Genomic DNA, 22266 nt, shown 5'->3' with positions numbered 1-22266 from the left:
TTCAATTCCCGGTGTCGGAAGTATTTTCGTTTGTGTGCTGTCATCAAGTCTCCAATTTGCGCGCGGTATGTAACTTCAATAGTTTTAACCTGTTGGCTGAATGGCTAAGCGATCGCTCCGTCCCTTTCTGTTCTCGGTGTGGTCTAGTGGCTAGGATACCTGGCTTTCACCCAGGAGGCCCGGGTTCGAATCCTAGTGTACGGAAGTATTTTCTTTTATCTGCTAATATCAAGTCTTCGATTTGCGTGCGCTATGTAACTTCAATACTTTTACCCTGTGTGCCGAATGGCTAAATGTGCGCTCCGTCCCTCTCCGTTCTGCGGCACGGTCTAGTGGCTAGGATACCTGGCTTTCACCCAGGAGGCCCAGTTGCAATTCCCGGTGTCGGAAGTATTTTCTTTTATCTGCTATCATCAAGTCTCCAATTCGCGCACGCTATGTAACTTCAATACTTTCACCTTGTTGGCCGAATCGCTAAGCGATCGCTCCGTCCTTCTCCGTTCTCCGGCATGGTCTAGTGGCTAGGATACCTGGCTTTCACCCAGGAGGCTCGGGTTTGATTCCCGGTGTCGGAAGTATTTTCTTTTATCTGCTGTCTTCAAATCTCCAATTTGCGCACGCTATGTAACTTGAATAGTTTTACCCTGTTGGCCGAATGGCTAAGCGATCGCTCCGTCTCTCTTCGTTCTCCGGTTTGGTCTAGTGGCTAGGATACCTGGCTCTCACCCAGGAGGCCCGGGTTCGATTCCCAGTGTACGGAGGTATTTTCTTTTATCTGCTGTCATCAAGTCTTCAATTTGCGCACGCTATGTATCTTCAATAGTTTTACTCAGTTGGCCGAATGGCTAAGCGATTGCTCCGTCCCTCTCCGTTCTCCAGCATGGTCTAGTGTTCAGGATACCTGTCTCTCACCCAGGAGGCCCGGTTGCAATTCCCGGTGTCGGAAGTATTTTCTTTTATCTGCTATCATCAAGTCTGCAATTTGCGCACGCTATGTAACTTCAATACTTTTACCTTGTTGGCCGAATCGCTAAGCGATCGCTCCGTCCTTTTCCGTTCTCCGGCATTTGCGCACGCTATGTAACTTCAATACTTTTACCTTGTTGGCAGAATCGCTAAGCGATCGCTCCGTCCTTTTCCGTTCTCCGGCAAGGTCTAGTGGCAAGGATACCTGGCTCGCACCCAGGAGGCCCGGGTGCGACTTCCGGTGTCGGAAGTATTTTCTTTTATCAGCTATCATCAAGGCTCCAATTTACGCACGCAATATACCTTCAATACTTTTACCCTGTTGGCCGAATGGCTAAGCGATCGCACCGTCCCTCTCTGTTCTCCGGCGTGGTCTAGTGGCTTGGATACCTGGCTCTCACCCAGGAGGCCCGGGTACAATTCCCGGGGTCGGAAGTATTTTCTTTTATCTGCTATTATCAAGTCTCCAATTTACGCACGCTATGCAACTTTAATAATTTTACCCTGTTGGGCAAATGGCTAAGCGATCGCTCCATCCCTTTCCGTTCTCGGCGTGGTCTTGTGGCTAGTATACCTGGCCCTCACCCACGAGGCCTGGGTTCAATTCCCGGTGTCGGAAGTATTTTCGTTTGTGTGCTGTCATCAAGTCTCCAATTTGCGCGCGGTATGTAACTTCAATAGCTTTAACCTGTTGGCTGAATGGCTAAGCGATCGCTCCGTCCCTTTCTGTTCTCGGTGTGGAATAGTGGCTAGGATACCTGGCTTTCACCCAGGAGGCCCGGGTTCGAATCCTAGTGTACGGAAGTATTTTCTTTTATCTGCTAATATCAAGTCTTCGATTTGCGTGCGCTATGTAACTTCAATACTTTTACCCTGTGTGCCGAATGGCTAAATGTGCGCTCCGTCCCTCTCCGTTCTGCGGCACGGTCTAGTGGCTAGGATACCTGGCTTTCACCCAGGAGGCCCAGTTGCAATTCCCGGTGTCGGAAGTATTTTCTTTTATCTGCTATCATCAAGTCTCCAATTCGCGCACGCTATGTAACTTCAATACTTTTACCTTGTTGGCCGAATCGCTAAGCGATCGCTCCGTCCTTCTCCGTTCTCCGGCATGGTCTAGTGGCTAGGATACCTGGCTTTCACCCAGGAGGCTCGGGTTTGAATCCCGGTGTCGGAAGTATTTTCTTTTATCTGCTGTCTTCAAATCTCCAATTTGCGCACGCTATGTAACTTGAATAGTTTTACCCTGTTGGCCGAAAGGCTAAGCGATCGCTCCGTCTCTCTTCGTTCTCCGGTATGGTCTAGTGGCTAGGATACCTGGCTCTCACCCAGGAGGCCCGGGTTCGATTCCCAGTGTACGGAGGTATTTTCTTTTATCTGCTGTCATCAAGTCTTCAATTTGCGCACGCTATGTATCTTCAATAGTTTTACTCAGTTGGCCGAATGGCTAAGCGATTGCTCCGTCCCTCTCCGTTCTCCAGCATGGTCTAGTGTTCAGGATACCTGTCTCTCACCCAGGAGGCCCGGTTGCAATTCCCGGTGTCGGAAGTATTTTCTTTTATCTGCTATCATCAAGTCTGCAATTTGCGCACGCTATGTAACTTCAATACTTTTACCTTGTTGGCCGAATCGCTAAGCGATCGCTCCGTCCTTTTCCGTTCTCCGGCAAGGTCTAGTGGCAAGGATACCTGGCTCGCACCCAGGAGACCCGGGTGCGACTTCCGGTGTCGGAAGTATTTTCTTTTATCAGCTATCATCAAGGCTCCAATTCACGCACGCAATATACCTTCAATACTTTTACCCTGTCGGCCGAATGGCTAAGCGATCGCACCGTCCCTCTCTGTTCTCCGGCGTGGTCTAGTGGCTTGGATACCTGGCTCTCACCCAGGAGGCCCGGGTACAATTCCCGGGGTCGGAAGTATTTTCTTTTATCTGCTATATCAAGTCTCCAATTTACGCACGCTATGTAACTTTAATAATTTTACCCTATAGGGCAAATGGCTAAGCGATCGCTCCATCCCTTTCCGTTCTCGGCGTGGTCTAGTGGCTAGTATACCTGGCCCTCACCCAGGAGGCCTGGGTTCGATTTGAGTTGTTGGAAGTATTTTTTTCATCTGCTGACATCAAGTCTTCAATTTGCGCACGGTATGTATTTTCAATAGTTTTACTCTGTTGGCCGAATGGCTAAGCGATCGCTCCGTCCCTCTCCGTTCTCCGGCATGGTTTAGTGGCTTGAATACCTGGCTCTCACCCAGGAGGCCCGGGTACGATTCCCGGTGGCGGAAGTACTTTCTTTTATCTGCTATTATCAATTCTCCAATTTGCGCACGCTATGTAACTTCAATACTTTTACCTTGTTGGTCGAATCGCTAAGCGATCGCTCCGTCGCTCTCCGTTCTTCGGCATGGTCTAGTGGCTAGGATACCTGGCTCTCACCCAGGAGGCCCGGGTTCGATTCCCGGTGTCGAAGGTATTTTCTTTCATCTGCTGTCATCAAGTCTCCAATTTACGCACGCTATGTAACTTCAATAATTTTACCCTGTTGGCCAAATGGCTAAGCGATCGCTCCATTCCTTTCCGTTCTCGGCGTGGTCTTGTGGCTAGTATACCTGGCCCTCACCCACGAGGCCTGGGTTCGATTCCCGGTGTCGGAAGTATTTTCTTTTGTGAGCTGTAATCAAGTCTCCAATTTGCGCGCGGTATGTAACTTCAATAGTTTTACCCTGTTGGCCGAATGGCGAAGCGATCTCTCCGTCCCTCTCCGTTCTCCGGCATGGTCTAGTGTCTAGGATACTGGTTCTCACCCAGTAGGCCCGGTTGCGATTCCCGGTGTCGGAAGTATTTTATTTTATCTGCTGTCATCAAGTCTCCAATTTGCGCACGGTATGCAACTTCAATAGTTTTACCCTGTTGGCCGAATGGCTAAGCGATCTCTCCGTCCCACTCAGTTCTCCGGCTTGGTCTAGTGTCTAGGATTCCTGGCTCTCACCCAGGAGGCCCGGTTGCGATTCCCGGTGTCGGAAGTATTTTCTTTTATCTGCTATTATTAAGTCTCCCATTTTCGCACGCTATGTAACTTCAATACTTTTACCTTGTTGGCCGAATCGCTAAGCGATCGCTCCGTCCTTTTCCGTTCTCCGGCATGGTCTAGTGGCTAGGATACCTGGCTCGCACCCAGGAGGCCCGGGTGCGATTTCCGGTGTCGGAAGTATTTTCTTTTATCTGCTATCATCAAGTCTCCAATTTGCGCACGCTATGTAACTTCAATAATTTTACCTTGTTGGCCGAATCTCTAAGCGATCGCTCCTTCCTTTTCCGTTCACCGGCATGGTCTAGAGGCTAGGATACCTGGCTCGCACCCAGGAGGCCCGGGTGCGATTTCCGGATTCGGAAGTAATTTCTTTTATCAGCTGTCTTAAACTCTCCAATTTGCGTACGCAATATAACTTCAATACTTTTACCCTGTTGGCCGAATGGCTAGGCAATCTCTCCGTCCCTCTTCGCTCTTCGGCATGGTCTAGTGGCTAGGATACCTGGCTCTCACCCAGGAGGCCCGGGTTCTATTCCCGGTGTCGAAGGTATTTTATTTTATCTGATGTCATGAAGTCTCCAATTTGTGCATGGTATGCAACTTCAATTGTTTCACCCTGTTGGCCGAATGGCTAAGTGATCTCTCCGTCCCTCTCCGTTCTCCGGCATGGTCTTGTGTCTAGGATACCTGGCTCTCACTCAGGAGGCCCGGTGGCGATTCCCGGTGTCGGAAGTATTTTCTTTTATCCGCAATCATCAATTCTCCAATTTGCGCACGCTATGTAACTTCAATGCTTTTACCTTGTTGGCCGAATCGCTAAGCGATCGCTCCGTCGCTCTCCGTTCTTCGGCATGGTCTAGTGGCTAGGATACCTGGCTCTTACCCAGAAGGCCCGGGTTCGATTCCCGGTGTCGAAGGCATTTTCTTTTATCTGCTGTCATCAAGTCTCCAATTTACGCACGCTATGTAACTTCAATAATTTTACCCTGTTGGCCAAATGGCTAAGCGATCGCTCCATTCCTTTCCGTTCTCGGCGTGGTCTTGTGGCTAGTATACCTGGCCCTCACCCACGAGGCCTGGGTTCAATTCCCGGTGTCGGAAGTATTTTCGTTTGTGTGCTGTCATCAAGTCTCCAATTTGCGCGCGGTATGTAACTTCAATAGTTTTACACTGTTGGCCGAATGGCTAAGCGATCGCTCCGTCCCTCTCCGTTCTCCGGCATGGTCTAGTGTCTAGGATACCTGGCTCTCACCCAGGAAGCCCGGGTACGATTCCCGGTGTCGGAAGTATTTTCTTTTATCTGCTATCATCAAGTCTTCGATTTGCGTGCGCTATGTAACTTCAATACTTTTACCCTGTGTGCCGAATGGCTAAACGTGCGCTCCGTCCCTCTCCGTTCTGCGGCATGGTCTAAGGGCTAGGACACCTGGCTCTCACCCAGGAGGCCCGGGTTCGATTTGCGGTGTCGGAAGTATTTTCTTTTATCTGCTGACATCAAGTCTTCAATTTGCGCACGGTATGTATTTTCAATAGTTTTACTCTGTTGGCCGAATGGCTAAGCGATCGCTCCTTCCCTCTCCGTTCTCCGGCATGGACTAGTCGCTTGAATACCTGGCTCTCACCCAGGAGGCCCGGGTACAATTCCCGATGTCGGAAGTACTTTCTTTAATCTGCTATTATCGTCTCAAATTTACGCATGCTATGTAACTTCAATAATTTTACCCTGTTGGCCGAATGGCTAAGCGATCGCTCCGTCTCTCTTCGTTCTGCGGCATGGTCTAGTGGCTAGGATACCTGGCTCTCACCCAGGAGGCCCGGGCTTGATTCCCGGTGTCGGAAGTATTTTCTTTTATCTGCTGTCTTCAAATCTCCAATTTGCGCACGCTATGTAACTTGAATAGTTTTACCCTGTTGGCTGAATGGCTAAGCGATCGCTCCGTCCCTTTCTGTTCTCGGTGTGGTCTAGTGGCTAGGATACCTGGCTTTCACCCAGGAGGCCCGGGCTCGAATCCTAGTGTAGGGAAGTATTTTCTTTTATCTGCTAATATCAAGTCTTCGATTTGCGTGCGCTATGTAACTTCAATACTTTTACCCTGTGTGCCGAATGGCTAAATGTGCGCTCCGTCCCTTTCCGTTCTGCGGCACGGTCTAGTGGCTAGGATACCTGGCTCTCACCCAGGAGGCCCAGTTGCAATTCCCGGTGTCGGAAGTATTTTCTTTTATCTGCTATCATCAAGTCTCCAATTCGCGCACGCTATGTAACTTCAATACTTTTACCTTGTTGGCCGAATCGCTAAGCGATCGCTCCGTCCTTCTCCGTTCTCCGGCACGGTCTAGTGGCTAGGATACCTGGCTTTCACCCAGGAGGCTCGGGTTTGATTCCCGGTGTCGGAAGTATTTTATTTTATCTGCTGTCTTCAAATCTCCAATTTGAGCACGCTATGTAACTTGAATAGTTTTACCCTGTTGGCTGAATGGCTAAGCGATCGCTCTGTCCCTTTCGGTTCTCGGTGTGGTCTTGTGGCTAGGATACCTTGCTTTCACTCAGGAGGCCCGGGTTCGATTCCCAGTGTACGGAGGTATTTTCTTTTATCTGCTGTCATCAAGTCTTCAATTTGCGCACGCTATGTATCTTCAATAGTTTTACTCAGTTGGCCGAATGGCTAAGCAATTGCTCCGTCCCTCTCCGTTCTCCTGCATGGTCTAGTGTTCAGGATACCTGTCTCTCACCCAGGAGGCCCGGTTGCAATTCCCGGTGTCGGAAGTATTTTCTTTTATCTGCTATCATCAAGTCTGCAATTTGCGCACGCTATGTAACTTCAATACTTTTACCTTGTTGGCCGAATCGCTAAGCGATCGCTCCGTCCTTTTCCGTTCTCCGGCATTTGCGCACGCTATGTAACTTCAATACTTTTACCGTGTTGGCCGAATGGCTAAGTGATCTCTCCGTCCCTCTCCGTTCTCCGGCATGGTCTAGTGTCTAGGATACCTGGCTCTCACTCAGGAGGCCCGGTGGCGATTCCCGGTGTCGGAAGTATTTTCTTTTATCCGCAATCATCAATTCTCCAATTTGCGCACGCTATGTAACTTCAATACTTTTACCTTGTTGGCCGAATCGCTAAGCGATCGCTCCGTCGCTCTCCGTTCTTCGGCATGGTCTAGTGGCTAGGATACCTGGCTCTCACCCAGGAGGCCCGGGTTCAATTCCCGGTGTCGAAGGTATTTTCTTTTATCTGCTGTCATCAAGTCTCCAATTTACGCACGCTATGTAACTTCAATACTTTTACCTTGTTGGCCGAATCGCTAAGCGATCGCTCCGTCGCTCTCCGTTCTTCGGCATGGTCTAGTGGCTAGGATACCTGGCTCTCACCCAGGAGGCCCGGGTTCAATTCCCGGTGTCGAAGGTATTTTCTTTTTTAGCTGCTGTCATCAAGTCTCCAATTTACGCACGCTATGTAACTTCAATAATTTTACCCTGTTGGCCAAATGGCTAAGCGATCGCTCCGTCCCTCTCCGTTCTCCGGTATGGTCTAGTGTCTAGGATACCTGGCTCTCACCGTGGAAGCCCGGGTACGATTCCTGGTGTCGGAAGTATTTTCTTTTATCTGCTGACATCAAGTCTTAAATTTGCGCAAGGTATGTAACTTCAATAGTTTTACCCTGTTGGCCGAATGGCTAAGCGATCGCTCCGTCCCTCTCCGTTCTCCGGCATGGCCTAGTGTCTAGGATACCTGGCTCTCACCCAGGAAGCCCGGGTACGATTCCCGGTGTCGGAAGTATTTTCCTTTATCTGCTATTATCAAGTCTTCGATTTGCGTGCGCTATGTAACCTAAATTCTTTTACCCTGTGTGCCGAATGGCTAAACGTGCGCTCCGTCCCTCTCCGTTCTGCGGCATGGTCTAAGGGCTAGGATACCTGGCTCTCACCCAGGAGGCCCGGGTTCGATTTGCGGTGTCGGAAGTATTTTCTTTTATCTGCTGACATCAAGTCTTCAATTTGCGCACGGTAAGTATTTTCAATAGTTTTACTCTGTTGGCCGAATGGCTAAGCGATCGCTCCTTCCCTCTCCGTTCTCCGGCATGGACTAGTCGCTTGAATACCTGGCTCTCACCCAGGAGGCCCGGGTACAATTCCCGGTGTCGGAAGTACTTTCTTTAATCTGCTATTATCGTCTCAAATTTACGCATGCTATGTAACTTCAATAATTTTACCCTGTTGGCCGAATGGCTAAGCGATCGCTCCGTCTCTCTTCGTTCTCCGGTATGGTCTAGTGGCTAGGATACCTGGCTCTCACCCAGGAGGCCCGGGTTCGATTCCCGGTGTCAGAAGTATTTTCTTTTATATGCTGTCATCAAGTCTCTAATTTGCGCATGGTATGTAACTTCAATTGTTTTACCCTGTTGGCCGAATGGCTAAACGTGCGCTCTGTCCCTCTCCGTTCTGCGGCATGGTCTAGTGGCTAGGATACCTGGCTCTCACCCAGGAGGCCCGGGCTTGATTCCCGGTGTCGGAAGTATTTTCTTTTATCTGCTGTCTTCAAATCTCCAATTTGCGCACGCTATGTAACTTGAATAGTTTTACCCTGTTGGCTGAATGGCTAAGCGATGGCTCCGTCCCTTTCTGTTCTCGGTGTGGTCTAGTGGCTAGGATACCTGGCTTTCACCCAGGAGGCCCGGGTTCGAATCCTAGTGTACGGAAGTATTTTCTTTTATCTGCTAATATCAAGTCTTCGATTTGCGTGCGCTATGTAACTTCAATACTTTTACCCTGTGTGCCGAATGGCTAAATGTGCGCTCCGTCCCTCTCCGTTCTGCGGCACGGTCTAGTGGCTAGGATACCTGGCTCTCACCCAGGAGGCACAGTTGCAATTCCCGGTGTCGGAAGTATTTTCTTTTATCTGCTATCATCAAGTCTCCAATTCGCGCACGCTATGTAACTTCAATACTTTTACCTTGTTGGCCGAATCGCTAAGCGATCGCTCCGTCCTTCTCCGTTCTCCGGCATGGTCTAGTGGCTAGGATACCTGGCTTTCACCCAGGAGGCTCGGGTTTGATTCCCGGTGTCGGAAGTATTTTCTTTTATCTGCTGTCTTCAAATCTCCGATTTACGCACGCCATGTAACTTGAATAGTTTACCCTGTTGGCTGAATGGCTAAGCGATCGCTCCGTCCCTTTCGGTTCTCGGTGTGGTCTTGTGGCTAGGATACCTTGCTTTCACTCAGGAGGCCCGGGTTCGATTCCCAGTGTACGGAGGTATTTTCTTTTATCTGCTGTCATCAAGTCTTCAATTTGCGCACGCTATGTATCTTCAATAGTTTTACTCAGTTGGCCGAATGGCTAAGCGATTGCTCCGTCCCTCTCCGTTCTCCAGCATGGTCTAGTGTTCAGGATACCTGTCTCTCACCCAGGAGGCCCGCTTGCAATTCCCGGTGTCGGAAGTATTTTCTTTTATCTGCTATCATCAAGTCTGCAATTTGCGCACGCTATGTAACTTCAATACTTTTACCTTGTTGGCTGAATCGCTAAGCGATCGCTCCGTCCTTTTCCGTTCTCCGGCATTTGCGCACGCTATGTAACTTCAATACTTTTACCTTGTTGGCCGAATCGCTAAGCGATCGCTCCGTCCTTTTCCGTTCTCCGGCATGGTCTAGTGGCAAGGATACCTGGCTTCCACCCAGGAGGCCCGGGTGCGACTTCCGGTGTCGGAAGTATTTTCTTTTATCAGCTATCATCAAGGCTCCAATTTACGCACGCAATATACCTTCAATACTTTTACCCTGTTGGCCGAATGGCTAAGCGATCGCACCGTCCCTCTCTGTTCTCCGGCGTGGTCTAGTGGCTTGGATACCTGGCTCTCACCCAGGAGGCCCGGGTACAATTCCCGGGGTCGGAAGTATTTTCTTTTATCTGCTATTATCAAGTCTCCAATTTACGCACGCTATGCAACTTTAATAATTTTACCCTGTTGGGCAAATGGCTAAGCGATCGCTCCATCCCTTTCCGTTCTCGGCGTGGTCTTGTGGCTAGTATACCTGGCCCTCACCCACGAGGCCTGGGTTCAATTCCCGGTGTCGGAAGTATTTTCGTTTGTGTGCTGTCATCAAGTCTCCAATTTGCGCGCGGTATGTAACTTCAATAGTTTTAACCTGTTGGCTGAATGGCTAAGCGATCGCTCCGTCCCTTTCTGTTCTCGGTGTGGTCTAGTGGCTAGGATACCTGGCTTTCACCCAGGAGGCCCGGGTTCGAATCCTAGTGTACGGAAGTATTTTCTTTTATCTGCTAATATCAAGTCTTCGATTTGCGTGCGCTATGTAACTTCAATACTTTTACCCTGTGTGCCGAATGGCTAAATGTGCGCTCCGTCCCTCTCCGTTCTGCGGCACGGTCTAGTGGCTAGGATACCTGGCTTTCACCCAGGAGGCCCAGTTGCAATTCCCGGTGTCGGAAGTATTTTCTTTTATCTGCTATCATCAAGTCTCCAATTCGCGCACGCTATGTAACTTCAATACTTTTACCTTGTTGGCCGAATCGCTAAGCGATCGCTCCGTCCTTCTCCGTTCTCCGGCATGGTCTAGTGGCTAGGATACCTGGCTTTCACCCAGGAGGCTCGGGTTTGATTCCCGGTGTCGGAAGTATTTTCTTTTATCTGCTGTCTTCAAATCTCCAATTTGCGCACGCTATGTAACTTGAATAGTTTTACCCTGTTGGCCGAATGGCTAAGCGATCGCTCCGTCTCTCTTCGTTCTCCGGTTTGGTCTAGTGGCTAGGATACCTGGCTCTCACCCAGGAGGCCCGGGTTCGATTCCCAGTGTACGGAGGTATTTTCTTTTATCTGCTGTCATCAAGTCTTCAATTTGCGCACGCTATGTATCTTCAATAGTTTTACTCAGTTGGCCGAATGGCTAAGCGATTGCTCCGTCCCTCTCCGTTCTCCAGCATGGTCTAGTGTTCAGGATACCTGTCTCTCACCCAGGAGGCCCGGTTGCAATTCCCGGTGTCGGAAGTATTTTCTTTTATCTGCTATCATCAAGTCTGCAATTTGCGCACGCTATGTAACTTCAATACTTTTACCTTGTTGGCCGAATCGCTAAGCGATCGCTCCGTCCTTTTCCGTTCTCCGGCATTTGCGCACGCTATGTAACTTCAATACTTTTACCTTGTTGGCAGAATCGCTAAGCGATCGCTCCGTCCTTTTCCGTTCTCCGGCAAGGTCTAGTGGCAAGGATACCTGGCTCGCACCCAGGAGGCCCGGGTGCGACTTCCGGTGTCGGAAGTATTTTCTTTTATCAGCTATCATCAAGGCTCCAATTTACGCACGCAATATACCTTCAATACTTTTACCCTGTTGGCCGAATGGCTAAGCGATCGCACCGTCCCTCTCTGTTCTCCGGCGTGGTCTAGTGGCTTGGATACCTGGCTCTCACCCAGGAGGCCCGGGTACAATTCCCGGGGTCGGAAGTATTTTCTTTTATCTGCTATTATCAAGTCTCCAATTTACGCAAGCTATGCAACTTTAATAATTTTACCCTGTTGGGCAAATGGCTAAGCGATCGCTCCATCCCTTTCCGTTCTCGGCGTGGTCTTGTGGCTAGTATACCTGGCCCTCACCCACGAGGCCTGGGTTCAATTCCCGGTGTCGGAAGTATTTTCGTTTGTGTGCTGTCATCAAGTCTCCAATTTGCGCGCGGTATGTAACTTCAATAGCTTTAACCTGTTGGCTGAATGGCTAAGCGATCGCTCCGTCCCTTTCTGTTCTCGGTGTGGAATAGTGGCTAGGATACCTGGCTTTCACCCAGGAGGCCCGGGTTCGAATCCTAGTGTACGGAAGTATTTTCTTTTATCTGCTAATATCAAGTCTTCGATTTGCGTGCGCTATGTAACTTCAATACTTTTACCCTGTGTGCCGAATGGCTAAATGTGCGCTCCGTCCCTCTCCGTTCTGCGGCACGGTCTAGTGGCTAGGATACCTGGCTTTCACCCAGGAGGCTCAGTTGCAATTCCCGGTGTCGGAAGTATTTTCTTTTATCTGCTATCATCAAGTCTCCAATTCGCGCACGCTATGTAACTTCAATACTTTTACCTTGTTGGCCGAATCGCTAAGCGATCGCTTCGTCCTTCTCCGTTCTCCGGCATGGTCTAGTGGCTAGGATACCTGGCTTTCACCCAAGAGGCTCGGGTTTGAATCCCGGTGTCGGAAGTATTTTCTTTTATCTGCTGTCTTCAAATCTCCAATTTGCGCACGCTATGTAACTTGAATAGTTTTACCCTGTTGGCCGAAAGGCTAAGCGATCGCTCCGTCTCTCTTCGTTCTCCGGTATGGTCTAGTGGCTAGGATACCTGGCTCTCACCCAGGAGGCCCGGGTTCGATTCCCAGTGTACGGAGGTATTTTCTTTTATCTGCTGTCATCAAGTCTTCAATTTGCGCACGCTATGTATCTTCAATAGTTTTACTCAGTTGGCCGAATGGCTAAGCGATTGCTCCGTCCCTCTCCGTTCTCCAGCATGGTCTAGTGTTCAGGATACCTGTCTCTCACCCAGGAGGCCCGGTTGCAATTCCCGGTGTCGGAAGTATTTTCTTTTATCTGCTATCATCAAGTCTGCAATTTGCGCACGCTATGTAACTTCAATACTTTTACCTTGTTGGCCGAATCGCTAAGCGATCGCTCCGTCCTTTTCCGTTCTCCGGCATTTGCGCACGCTATGTAACTTCAATACTTTTACCTTGTTGGCAGAATCGCTAAGCGATCGCTCCGTCCTTTTCCGTTCTCCGGCAAGGTCTAGTGGCAAGGATACCTGGCTCGCACCCAGGAGACCCGGGTGCGACTTCCGGTGTCGGAAGTATTTTCTTTTATCAGCTATCATCAAGGCTCCAATTCACGCACGCAATATACCTTCAATACTTTTACCCTGTCGGCCGAATGGCTAAGCGATCGCACCGTCCCTCTCTGTTCTCCGGCGTGGTCTAGTGGCTTGGATACCTGGCTCTCACCCAGGAGGCCCGGGTACAATTCCCGGGGTCGGAAGTATTTTCTTTTATCTGCTATTATCAAGTCTCCAATTTACGCACGCTATGCAACTTTAATAATTTTACCCTGTTGGGCAAATGGCTAAGCGATCGCTCCATCCCTTTCCGTTCTCGGCGTGGTCTTGTGGCTAGTATACCTGGCCCTCACCCACGAGGCCTGGGTTCAATTCCCGGTGTCGGAAGTATTTTCGTTTGTGTGCTGTCATCAAGTCTCCAATTTGCGCGCGGTATGTAACTTCAATAGTTTTACCCTGTTGGCCGAATGGCTAAGCGATCGCTCCGTCCCTCTCCGTTCTCCGGTATGGTCTAGTGTCTAGGATACCTGGCTCTCACCGTGGAAGCCCGGGTACGATTCCTGGTGTCGGAAGTATTTTCTTTTATCTGCTGACATCAAGTCTTCAATTTGCGCACGGTATGTAACTTCAATAGTTTTACCCTGTTGGCCGAATGGCTAAGCGATCGCTCCGTCCCTCTCCGTTCTCCGGCATGGTCTAGTGTCTAGGATACCTGGCTCTCACCCAGGAAGCCCGGGTACGATTCCCGGTGTCGGAAGTATTTTCTTTTATCTGCTATCATCAAGTCTTCGATTTGCGTGCGCTATGTAACTTCAATACTTTTACCCTGTGTGCCGAATGGCTAAACGTGCGCTCCGTCCCTCTCCGTTCTGCGGCATGGTCTAAGGGCTAGGATACTTGGCTCTCACCCAGGAGGCCCGGGTCCGATTCCCGGTGTCGGAAGTATTTTCTTTTATATGCTGTCATCAAGTCTCTAATTTGCGCATGGTATGTAACTTCAATTGTTTTACCCTGTTGGCCGAATGGCTAAACGTGCGCTCTGTCCCTCTCCGTTCTGCGGCATGGTCTAGTGGCTAGGATACCTGGCACTCACCCAGGAGGCCCGGGCTTGATTCCCGGTGTCGGAAGTATTTTCTTTTATCTGCTGTCTTCAAATCTCCAATTTGCGCACGCTATGTAACTTGAATAGTTTTACCCTGTTGGCTGAATGGCTAAGCGATCGCTCCGTCCCTTTCTGTTCTCGGTGTGGTCTAGTGGCTAGGATACCTGGCTTTGACCCAGGAGGCCCGGGTTCGAATCCTAGTGTACGGAAGTATTTTCTTTTATCTGCTAATATCAAGTCTTCGCTTTGCGTGCGCTATGTAGCTTCAATACTTTTACCCTGTGTGCCGAATGGCTAAATGTGCGCTCCGTCCCTCTCCGTTCTGCGGCACGGTCTAGTGGCTAGGATACCTGGCTCTCACCCAGGAGGCCCAGTTGCAATTCCCAGTGTCGGAAGTATTTTCTTTTATCTGCTATCATCAAGTCTCCAATTCGCGCACGCTATGTAACTTCAATACTTTTACCTTGTTGGCCGAATCGCTAAGCGATCGCTCCGTCCTTCTCCGTTCTCCGGCATGGTCTAGTGGCTAGGATACCTGGCTTTCACCCAGGAGGCTCGGGTTTTATTCTCGGTGTCGGAAGTATTTTCTTTTATCTGCTGTCTTCAAATCTCCAATTTGCGCACGCTATGTAACTTGAATAGTTTTACCCTGTTGGCTGAATGGCTAAGCGATCGCTCCGTCCCTTTCGGTTCTCGATGTGGTCTTGTGGCTAGGATACCTTGCTTTCACTCAGGAGGCCCGGGTTCGATTCCCAGTGTACGGAGGTATTTTCTTTTATCTGCTGTCATCAAGTCTTCAATTTGCGCACGCTATGTATCTTCAATAGTTTTACTCAGTTGGCCGAATGGCTAAGCGATTGCTCCGTCCCTCTCCGTTCTCCAGCATGGTCTAGTGTTCAGGATACCTGTCTCTCACCCAGGAGGCCCGGGTGCGACTTCCGGTGTCGGAAGTATTTTCTTTTATCAGCTATCATGAAGGCTCCAATTTACGCACGCAATATACCTTCAATACTTTTACCCTGTTGGCCGAATGGCTAAGCGATCGCACCGTCCCTCTCTGTTCTCCGGCGTGGTCTAGTGGCTTGGATACCTGGCTCTCACCCAGGAGGTCCGGGTACAATTCCCGTGGTCGGAAGTATTTTCTTTTATCTGCTATTATCAAGTCTCCAATTTACGCACGCTATGCAACTTTAATAATTTTACCCTGTTGGGCAAATGGCTAAGCGATCGCTCCATCCCTTTCCGTTCTCGGCGTGGTCTAGTGGCTAGTATACCTGGCCCTCACCCAGGAGGCCTGGGTTCGATTCCCAGTGTCGGAAGTATTTTCTTTTATGTGCTGTCATCAAGTCCCCAATTTGCGCGCGGTATGTAACTTCAATAGTTTTACCCTGTTGGCCGAATGGCTAAGCGATCTCTCCGTCCCTCTCCGTTCTCCGGCATGGTCTAGTGTCTAGGATACCTGGCTCTCACCCAGGAAGCCCGGGTACGATTCCCGGTGTCGGAAGTATTTTCTTTTATCTGCTATCATCAAGTCTTCGATTTGCGTGCGCTATGTAACTCTAATACTTTTACCCTGTGTGCCGAATGGCTAAGCGTGCGCTCCGTCCCTCTGCGTTCTGCGGCATGGTCTAGTGACTAGGATACCTGGCTCTCACCCAGGAGGCCCGGGTTTGATTTGAGGTGTCGGAAGTATTTTCTTTTATCTGCTGACATCAAGTCTTCAATTTGCGCACGGTATGTATTTTCAATAGTTTTACTCTGTTGGCCGTCATCGTGGTTAACAGCGCGAAACACCCGGACAGGAGCGAGAGAAGGACACGGTACAGCGCTGACTTTCAACTGAAATTTTTATTGAAAACACGAGAATATATATATAGACAGAACAGAAGACCTCGTGACCAAACCCGCCCCCTCAACCGATAAAATTATACACGGCGACAAGGCTTTGTCATGTGCACGCAATCTTGCCACAAAAATAAAACAAACTTCAAACTATAAGATTCCAATGTCGCCAAGAAAACCGGGCATGAGCGGACGAATGAACTTTAGCCACTATCTAACAAAGATAGTTCATTACCAAGTAAGGCGATAGATGGCTGACTAACGCATTGAGACCCTTTCTTATTTATAAAAAATGCCTCCATAATTTCTCTTGAAAGCTTGTTTGGGTGCTTGAAGAGTACTATTGTTTTTTCAAAAAGTGGGTGGCATCCACATTCGCGGCAATGCAAAGACAAATGTGAATGCGCAAATCCTTTCAAGGAGCTGTGGTGTTCCCTTAGCCGTATATTGACACAACGCCCAGTCTGACCAATGTACTCTCGCCCGCATGAAAATGGGGTTGAGTACACGACATTCTGCATGCACGGGAGAAACTTCATAGTATGTTTGATACTACACTGTTGATAAATTCCAGTCTTCCTGCCTTCTATGCGAGTGTTTACTGCCTGGCAAAGTCCCTTAAGCTTCGTTCTGCTTGAAAACCCAACGTTTAATCTGAACTTAGAAGCTACTTTCTTTAATCTGTGCGAAAAAGAATGAACATATGGAATATATGGAGTGTGCATAGGTTCCTGCGTAGCGCCAGTACTAAGCAGCATCTTTTTAAGTTTCGTTGACCGCAAAATAAATGATAACCTAGGTGAATTAGCTTTGAGAATTTTCCGCTATGTGGATGACTATTTGGTTTTCGTCAATAGGCTAAATTTCCAAAGATCGATTGTGGACGTCGTGAAGTTGTTTAAGGAACAGGGACAAGGTCTTAGGTTTACTATTGAGGTTCCTGAAAAGGAGGAGTTGCAGTTCTTAGACCTTAGACTGTCTTTCAAAGCGGAACATGTGTGTTGGACCTATCAACCGAGGTCAAAGAAGTCTCTTCTTGATTTCAGATCAGGGCACTCGAAATTGATTAAACGAGGTATAGCCACTTCCGCTATAAGGTCCGCCCTCAACAAGAGTTGTCCCCATCGTATGCTTGACAGCGTTAATTATCAGGTGGCGAGGCTGCGTGATGCAGGCTTTCCTCACTCTATCATTTCTACGACTTGCGATAAGCTGCTGCGTGAGGTCAAGGGGCAGTCCTCCCGAGTGAAAGATAAAGATTTTAGCCGTTCTGTCTATATTCCATATGTTCATTCTTTTTCGCACAGATTAAAGAAAGTAGCTTCTAAGTTCAGATTAAACGTTGGGTTTTCAAGCAGAACGAAGCTTAAGGGACTTTGCCAGGCAGTAAACACTCGCATAGAAGGCAGGAAGACTGGAATTTATCAACAGTGTAGTATCAAACATACTATGAAGTTTCTCCCGTGCATGCAGAATGTCGTGTACTCAACCCCATTTTCATGCGGGCGAGAGTACATTGGTCAGACTGGGCGTTGTGTCAATATACGGCTAAGGGAACACCACAGCTCCTTGAAAGGATTTGCGCATTCACATTTGTCTTTGCATTGCCGCGAATGTGGATGCCACCCACTTTTTGAAAAAACAATAGTACTCTTCAAGCACCCAAACAAGCTTTCAAGAGAAATTATGGAGGCATTTTTTATAAATAAGAAAGGGTCTCAATGCGTTAGTCAGCCATCTATCGCCTTACTTGGTAATGAACTATCTTTGTTAGATAGTGGCTAAAGTTCATTCGTCCGCTCATGCCCGGTTTTCTTGGCGACATTGGAATCTTATAGTTTGAAGTTTGTTTTATTTTTGTGGCAAGATTGCGTGCACATGACAAAGCCTTGTCGCCGTGTATAATTTTATCGGTTGAGGGGGCGGGTTTGGTCACGAGGTCTTCTGTTCTGTCTATATATATATTCTCGTGTTTTCAATAAAAATTTCAGTTGAAAGTCAGCGCTGTACCGTGTCCTTCTCTCGCTCCTGTCCGGGTGTTTCGCGCTGTTAACCACGATGAATGCTCACCAACTAGCCCAGTTTTCTATCTTGCTCTGTTGGCCGAATGGCTAAGCGATCGCTCCGTCCCTCTCCGTTCTCCGGCATGGTCTAGTGGCTTGAATACCTGGCTCTCACCCAGGAGGTCCGGGTACGATTCCCGGTGTCGGAAGTACTTTCTTTTATCTGCTATTATAAAGTATCCAATTTACGCACGCTATGTAACTTCAATAATTTTACCCTATAGGGCAAATTACTAAGCGATCGCTCCATCCCTTTCCGTTCTCGGCGTGGTCTAGTGGCTAGTATACCTGGCCCTCACCCAGGAGGCCTGGGTTCGATTCCCAGTGTCGGAAATATTTTCTTTTATGTGCTGTCATCAAGTCTCCAGTTTGCGCGCGGTATGTAAGTTCAATAGTTTTACCCTGTTGGCCGAATGGCTAAGCGATCACTCCGTCCCTCTACGTTCTCCGGCATGGTCTAGTGTCTAGGATACCTGGCTCTCACCCTTAAAGCCTGAGTACGATTCCCGGTGTCGGAAGTACTTTCTTTTATCTGCTATCATCAAGACTTCGATTTGCGTGCGCTATGTAACTTCAATACTTTTACCCTGTGTGCCGAATGGCTAAACGTGCGCTCCGTCCCTCTTCGTTCTGCGGCATGGTCTAGTGCCTAGGATACCTGGCTCTCACCCAGGAGGCCCGGGTTTGATTTGCGGTGTTGGAAGTATTTTTTTATCTGCTGATATCAAGTCTTCAATTCGCGCACGGTATGTATTTTCAATGGTTTTACCCTGTTGGCCCAATGGCTAAGCGATTGCTCCGCCTTTCTCCTTTCTCCGGCGTGGTCTGGTGTCTAGGATACCTGGCTCTCACCCAGGAGACCCGGGTTCGATTTCTGGTGTCGGATGTATTTTCTTTTATCTGCTATCATTAAGTCTCCGATTTGCGCACGCTATGTAACTTCAATATTTTTACCCTGTTGGACGAATGGCTAAGCGATCGCTCCGTCCCTCTCCGGCTGCGGGATGGTCTAGTGGCTAGGATACCTGGCTGTCACCCAGGAGGCCCGGCTGCGATTCCCGGCTTCGGAAGTATTTTTTTATCTGCTATCATCAAGTCTCCAATTTTCGCACGCTATGTAAGTTCAATACTTTTACCCTGTTGGCGAAATGGCTAAGGGATCGCTCCCTCCCTCTTCGTTCTCCGGCATCGTCTATCGGCTAGGATACCTGGCTCTCACCCAGGAGACCCGGGTTCGATTCCCAGTGTCGGAAGTATTTTCTTTTATCTGATATCATAAAGTCTTCAATTTGCGCACGCAATATAACTTCAATAGTTTTACCCTGTTGGCCGAATCGCTAAGCGATCGCCCTTTCCCTCTACGTTCTCCGGCATGGTCTAGTGGCTAGGATACCTGGCTCTCAACTAGGAGGCCCGAGTACGATTCCCGGTGTCGGAAGTATTTTCTTTTATGTGCTATCATCAAGTCTCCAATTTGCGCACGGTATGTAACTTCAATAGTTTTACCCTGTTGGCTGAATTGCTAAGCGATCGCACCGTCCCGCTCCGTTCTCCGGCATCGTCTAGTGGCTAGGATACCTGGCTCGAACCCAAGAGGCCCGGGTTTGATTCCCTGTGTCGGAAGTATTTTCTTTTATCTGATGTCATCAAGTCTCCAATTCGCGCACGGTATGCAACTTCAATAGTTTTACCCTGTTGGCCGAATGGTTAAGCGATCTCTCCGTCCCACTCAGTTCTCTGGCATGGTCTAGTGTCCAGGATACCTGGCTCTCACCCAGGAGGCCCGGTTGCAAATCCCGGTGTCGGAAGTATTTTCTTTTATCTGCTATCATCAAGTCTCCAATTCGCGCACGCTATGTAACTTCAATAGTTTTACCATGTGGCCAAATCGCTAAGCGATCGCTCCTTCCCTCTCCGTTCTCGGGCATGGTCTAGTGGCTAGGATACCTGGCTCTCACCCAGGAGGCCCGGGTGCGATTCCCGGTGTCGGAAGTATTTTCTTTTATCTGCTGTCATCAAGTCTCCACTTTGCGCAGGGTATGTAACTTCAATAGTTTTACCCTGTTGGCCGAATCGTTAAGCAATCACTCCGGCCCTCTCTTCGTTCTCCGGTATGGTCTAGTGGCTAGGATACCTGGCTCTCACCCAGGAGGCCCGGGTTCGATTCCCAGTGTACGGAGGTATTTTCTTTTATCTGCTGTCATCAAGTCTTCAATTTGCGCACGCTATGTATCTTCAATAGTTTTACTCAGTTGGCCGAATGGCTAAGCGATTGCTCCGTCCCTCTCCGTTCTCCAGCATGGTCTAGTGTTCAGGATACCTGTCTCTCACCCAGGAGGCCCGGTTGCAATTCCCGGTGTCGGAAGTATTTTCTTTTATCTGCTATCATCAAGTCTGCAATTTGCGCACGCTATGTAACTTCAATACTTTTACCTTGTTGGCCGAATCGCTAAGCGATCGCTCCGTCCTTTTCCGTTCTCCGGCATTTGCGCACGCTATGTAACTTCAATACTTTTACCTTGTTGGCAGAATCGCTAAGCGATCGCTCCGTCCTTTTCCGTTCTCCGGCAAGGTCTAGTGGCAAGGATACCTGGCTCGCACCCAGGAGGCCCGGGTGCGACTTCCGGTGTCGGAAGTATTTTCTTTTATCAGCTATCATCAAGGCTCCAATTCACGCACGCAATATACCTTCAATACTTTTACCCTGTTGGCCGAATGGCTAAGCGATCGCACCGTCCCTCTCTGTTCTCCGGCGTGGTCTAGTGGCTTGGATACCTGGCTCTCACCCAGGAGGCCCGGGTACAATTCCCGGGGTCGGAAGTATTTTCTTTTATCTGCTATTATCAAGTCTCCAATTTACGCACGCTATGCAACTTTAATAATTTTACCCTGTTGGGCAAATGGCTAAGCGATCGCTCCATCCCTTTCCGTTCTCGGCGTGGTCTTGTGGCTAGTATACCTGGCCCTCACCCACGAGGCCTGGGTTCAGTTCCCGGTGTCGGAAGTATTTTCGTTTGTGTGCTGTCATCAAGTCTCCAATTTGCGCGCGGTATGTAACTTCAATAGTTTTACCCTGTTGGCCGAATGGCTAAGCGATCGCTCCGTCCCTCTCCGTTCTCCGGTATGGTCTAGTGTCTAGGATACCTGGCTCTCACCGTGGAAGCCCGGGTACGATTCCTGGTGTCGGAAGTATTTTCTTTTATCTGCTGACATCAAGTCTTCAATTTGCGCACGGTATGTAACTTCAATAGTTTTACCCTGTTGGCCGAATGGCTAAGCGATCGCTCCGTCCCTCTCCGTTCTCCGGCATGGTCTAGTGTCTAGGATACCTGGCTCTCACCCAGGAAGCCCGGGTACGATTCCCGGTGTCGGAAGTATTTTCTTTTATCTGCTATCATCAAGTCTTCGATTTGCGTGCGCTATGTAACTTCAATACTTTTACCCTGTGTGCCGAATGGCTAAACGTGCGCTCCGTCCCTCTCCGTTCTGCGGCATGGTCTAAGGGCTAGGATACTTGGCTCTCACCCAGGAGGCCCGGGTCCGATTCCCGGTGTCGGAAGTATTTTCTTTTATATGCTGTCATCAAGTCTCTAATTTGCGCATGGTATGTAACTTCAATTGTTTTACCCTGTTGGCCGAATGGCTAAACGTGCGCTCTGTCCCTCTCCGTTCTGCGGCATGGTCTAGTGGCTAGGATACCTGGCACTCACCCAGGAGGCCCGGGCTTGATTCCCGGTGTCGGAAGTATTTTCTTTTATCTGCTGTCTTCAAATCTCCAATTTGCGCACGCTATGTAACTTGAATAGTTTTACCCTGTTGGCTGAATGGCTAAGCGATCGCTCCGTCCCTTTCTGTTCTCGGTGTGGTCTAGTGGCTAGGATACCTGGCTTTGACCCAGGAGGCCCGGGTTCGAATCCTAGTGTACGGAAGTATTTTCTTTTATCTGCTAATATCACGTCTTCGCTTTGCGTGCGCTATGTAGCTTCAATACTTTTACCCTGTGTGCCGAATGGCTAAATGTGCGCTCCGTCCCTCTCCGTTCTGCGGCACGGTCTAGTGGCTAGGATACCTGGCTCTCACCCAGGAGGCCCAGTTGCAATTCCCAGTGTCGGAAGTATTTTCTTTTATCTGCTATCATCAAGTCTCCAATTCGCGCACGCTGTGTAACTTCAATACTTTTACCTTGTTGGCCGAATCGCTAAGCGATCGCTCCGTCCTTCTCCGTTCTCCGGCATGGTCTAGTGGCTAGGATACCTGGCTTTCACCCAGGAGGCTCGGGTTTTATTCTCGGTGTCGGAAGTATTTTCTTTTATCTGCTGTCTTCAAATCTCCAATTTGCGCACGCTATGTAACTTGAATAGTTTTACCCTGTTGGCTGAATGGCTAAGCGATCGCTCCGTCCCTTTCGGTTCTCGATGTGGTCTTGTGGCTAGAATACCTTGCTT

General features: G+C 49.1%; 25 non-coding genes across 25 annotated transcripts; all 25 read left to right on the top strand.

The window, feature by feature from the left end:
• Nucleotides 1–503: 503 nt before the first annotated feature.
• TRNAE-UUC (transfer RNA glutamic acid (anticodon UUC)) lies at nt 504–575 on the top strand. The gene has a single exon. It is a non-coding gene; the product is annotated as a tRNA-Glu (tRNA).
• Nucleotides 576–1329: 754 nt separating this feature from the next.
• On the top strand, nt 1330–1401 carry TRNAE-CUC (transfer RNA glutamic acid (anticodon CUC)). The gene has a single exon. It is a non-coding gene; the product is annotated as a tRNA-Glu (tRNA).
• A 667-nt stretch (nt 1402–2068) lies between these two features.
• Nucleotides 2069–2140, top strand: TRNAE-UUC (transfer RNA glutamic acid (anticodon UUC)). The gene has a single exon. It is a non-coding gene; the product is annotated as a tRNA-Glu (tRNA).
• A 669-nt stretch (nt 2141–2809) lies between these two features.
• TRNAE-CUC (transfer RNA glutamic acid (anticodon CUC)) lies at nt 2810–2881 on the top strand. Its single transcript has one exon. It is a non-coding gene; the product is annotated as a tRNA-Glu (tRNA).
• Nucleotides 2882–3176: 295 nt separating this feature from the next.
• Nucleotides 3177–3248, top strand: TRNAE-CUC (transfer RNA glutamic acid (anticodon CUC)). Its single transcript has one exon. It is a non-coding gene; the product is annotated as a tRNA-Glu (tRNA).
• A 113-nt stretch (nt 3249–3361) lies between these two features.
• TRNAE-CUC (transfer RNA glutamic acid (anticodon CUC)) lies at nt 3362–3433 on the top strand. The gene has a single exon. It is a non-coding gene; the product is annotated as a tRNA-Glu (tRNA).
• A 666-nt stretch (nt 3434–4099) lies between these two features.
• Nucleotides 4100–4171, top strand: TRNAA-CGC (transfer RNA alanine (anticodon CGC)). Its single transcript has one exon. It is a non-coding gene; the product is annotated as a tRNA-Ala (tRNA).
• A 298-nt stretch (nt 4172–4469) lies between these two features.
• On the top strand, nt 4470–4541 carry TRNAE-CUC (transfer RNA glutamic acid (anticodon CUC)). The gene has a single exon. It is a non-coding gene; the product is annotated as a tRNA-Glu (tRNA).
• A 298-nt stretch (nt 4542–4839) lies between these two features.
• Nucleotides 4840–4911, top strand: TRNAK-CUU (transfer RNA lysine (anticodon CUU)). Its single transcript has one exon. It is a non-coding gene; the product is annotated as a tRNA-Lys (tRNA).
• Nucleotides 4912–5761: 850 nt separating this feature from the next.
• Nucleotides 5762–5833, top strand: TRNAE-CUC (transfer RNA glutamic acid (anticodon CUC)). Its single transcript has one exon. It is a non-coding gene; the product is annotated as a tRNA-Glu (tRNA).
• A 483-nt stretch (nt 5834–6316) lies between these two features.
• TRNAE-UUC (transfer RNA glutamic acid (anticodon UUC)) lies at nt 6317–6388 on the top strand. Its single transcript has one exon. It is a non-coding gene; the product is annotated as a tRNA-Glu (tRNA).
• A 753-nt stretch (nt 6389–7141) lies between these two features.
• Nucleotides 7142–7213, top strand: TRNAE-CUC (transfer RNA glutamic acid (anticodon CUC)). The gene has a single exon. It is a non-coding gene; the product is annotated as a tRNA-Glu (tRNA).
• A 113-nt stretch (nt 7214–7326) lies between these two features.
• Nucleotides 7327–7398, top strand: TRNAE-CUC (transfer RNA glutamic acid (anticodon CUC)). Its single transcript has one exon. It is a non-coding gene; the product is annotated as a tRNA-Glu (tRNA).
• Nucleotides 7399–8251: 853 nt separating this feature from the next.
• On the top strand, nt 8252–8323 carry TRNAE-CUC (transfer RNA glutamic acid (anticodon CUC)). Its single transcript has one exon. It is a non-coding gene; the product is annotated as a tRNA-Glu (tRNA).
• A 113-nt stretch (nt 8324–8436) lies between these two features.
• Nucleotides 8437–8508, top strand: TRNAE-CUC (transfer RNA glutamic acid (anticodon CUC)). The gene has a single exon. It is a non-coding gene; the product is annotated as a tRNA-Glu (tRNA).
• A 483-nt stretch (nt 8509–8991) lies between these two features.
• Nucleotides 8992–9063, top strand: TRNAE-UUC (transfer RNA glutamic acid (anticodon UUC)). The gene has a single exon. It is a non-coding gene; the product is annotated as a tRNA-Glu (tRNA).
• Nucleotides 9064–9630: 567 nt separating this feature from the next.
• Nucleotides 9631–9702, top strand: TRNAG-UCC (transfer RNA glycine (anticodon UCC)). The gene has a single exon. It is a non-coding gene; the product is annotated as a tRNA-Gly (tRNA).
• A 113-nt stretch (nt 9703–9815) lies between these two features.
• TRNAE-CUC (transfer RNA glutamic acid (anticodon CUC)) lies at nt 9816–9887 on the top strand. The gene has a single exon. It is a non-coding gene; the product is annotated as a tRNA-Glu (tRNA).
• A 667-nt stretch (nt 9888–10554) lies between these two features.
• Nucleotides 10555–10626, top strand: TRNAE-UUC (transfer RNA glutamic acid (anticodon UUC)). Its single transcript has one exon. It is a non-coding gene; the product is annotated as a tRNA-Glu (tRNA).
• Nucleotides 10627–11380: 754 nt separating this feature from the next.
• On the top strand, nt 11381–11452 carry TRNAE-CUC (transfer RNA glutamic acid (anticodon CUC)). The gene has a single exon. It is a non-coding gene; the product is annotated as a tRNA-Glu (tRNA).
• A 667-nt stretch (nt 11453–12119) lies between these two features.
• Nucleotides 12120–12191, top strand: TRNAE-UUC (transfer RNA glutamic acid (anticodon UUC)). Its single transcript has one exon. It is a non-coding gene; the product is annotated as a tRNA-Glu (tRNA).
• A 754-nt stretch (nt 12192–12945) lies between these two features.
• On the top strand, nt 12946–13017 carry TRNAE-CUC (transfer RNA glutamic acid (anticodon CUC)). The gene has a single exon. It is a non-coding gene; the product is annotated as a tRNA-Glu (tRNA).
• A 6170-nt stretch (nt 13018–19187) lies between these two features.
• Nucleotides 19188–19259, top strand: TRNAE-CUC (transfer RNA glutamic acid (anticodon CUC)). Its single transcript has one exon. It is a non-coding gene; the product is annotated as a tRNA-Glu (tRNA).
• A 482-nt stretch (nt 19260–19741) lies between these two features.
• On the top strand, nt 19742–19813 carry TRNAE-CUC (transfer RNA glutamic acid (anticodon CUC)). Its single transcript has one exon. It is a non-coding gene; the product is annotated as a tRNA-Glu (tRNA).
• Nucleotides 19814–20569: 756 nt separating this feature from the next.
• Nucleotides 20570–20641, top strand: TRNAE-CUC (transfer RNA glutamic acid (anticodon CUC)). The gene has a single exon. It is a non-coding gene; the product is annotated as a tRNA-Glu (tRNA).
• Nucleotides 20642–22266: the final 1625 nt, after the last annotated feature.

This window comes from Rhipicephalus microplus, chromosome 3 (assembly GCF_043290135.1).
Source record: "Rhipicephalus microplus isolate Deutch F79 chromosome 3, USDA_Rmic, whole genome shotgun sequence".
Taxonomy (NCBI): domain Eukaryota; kingdom Metazoa; phylum Arthropoda; class Arachnida; order Ixodida; family Ixodidae; genus Rhipicephalus; species Rhipicephalus microplus.
The sequence above is the reverse complement of the archived record's forward strand: the minus strand, read 5'-3'. Positions and strand labels throughout refer to the sequence as shown.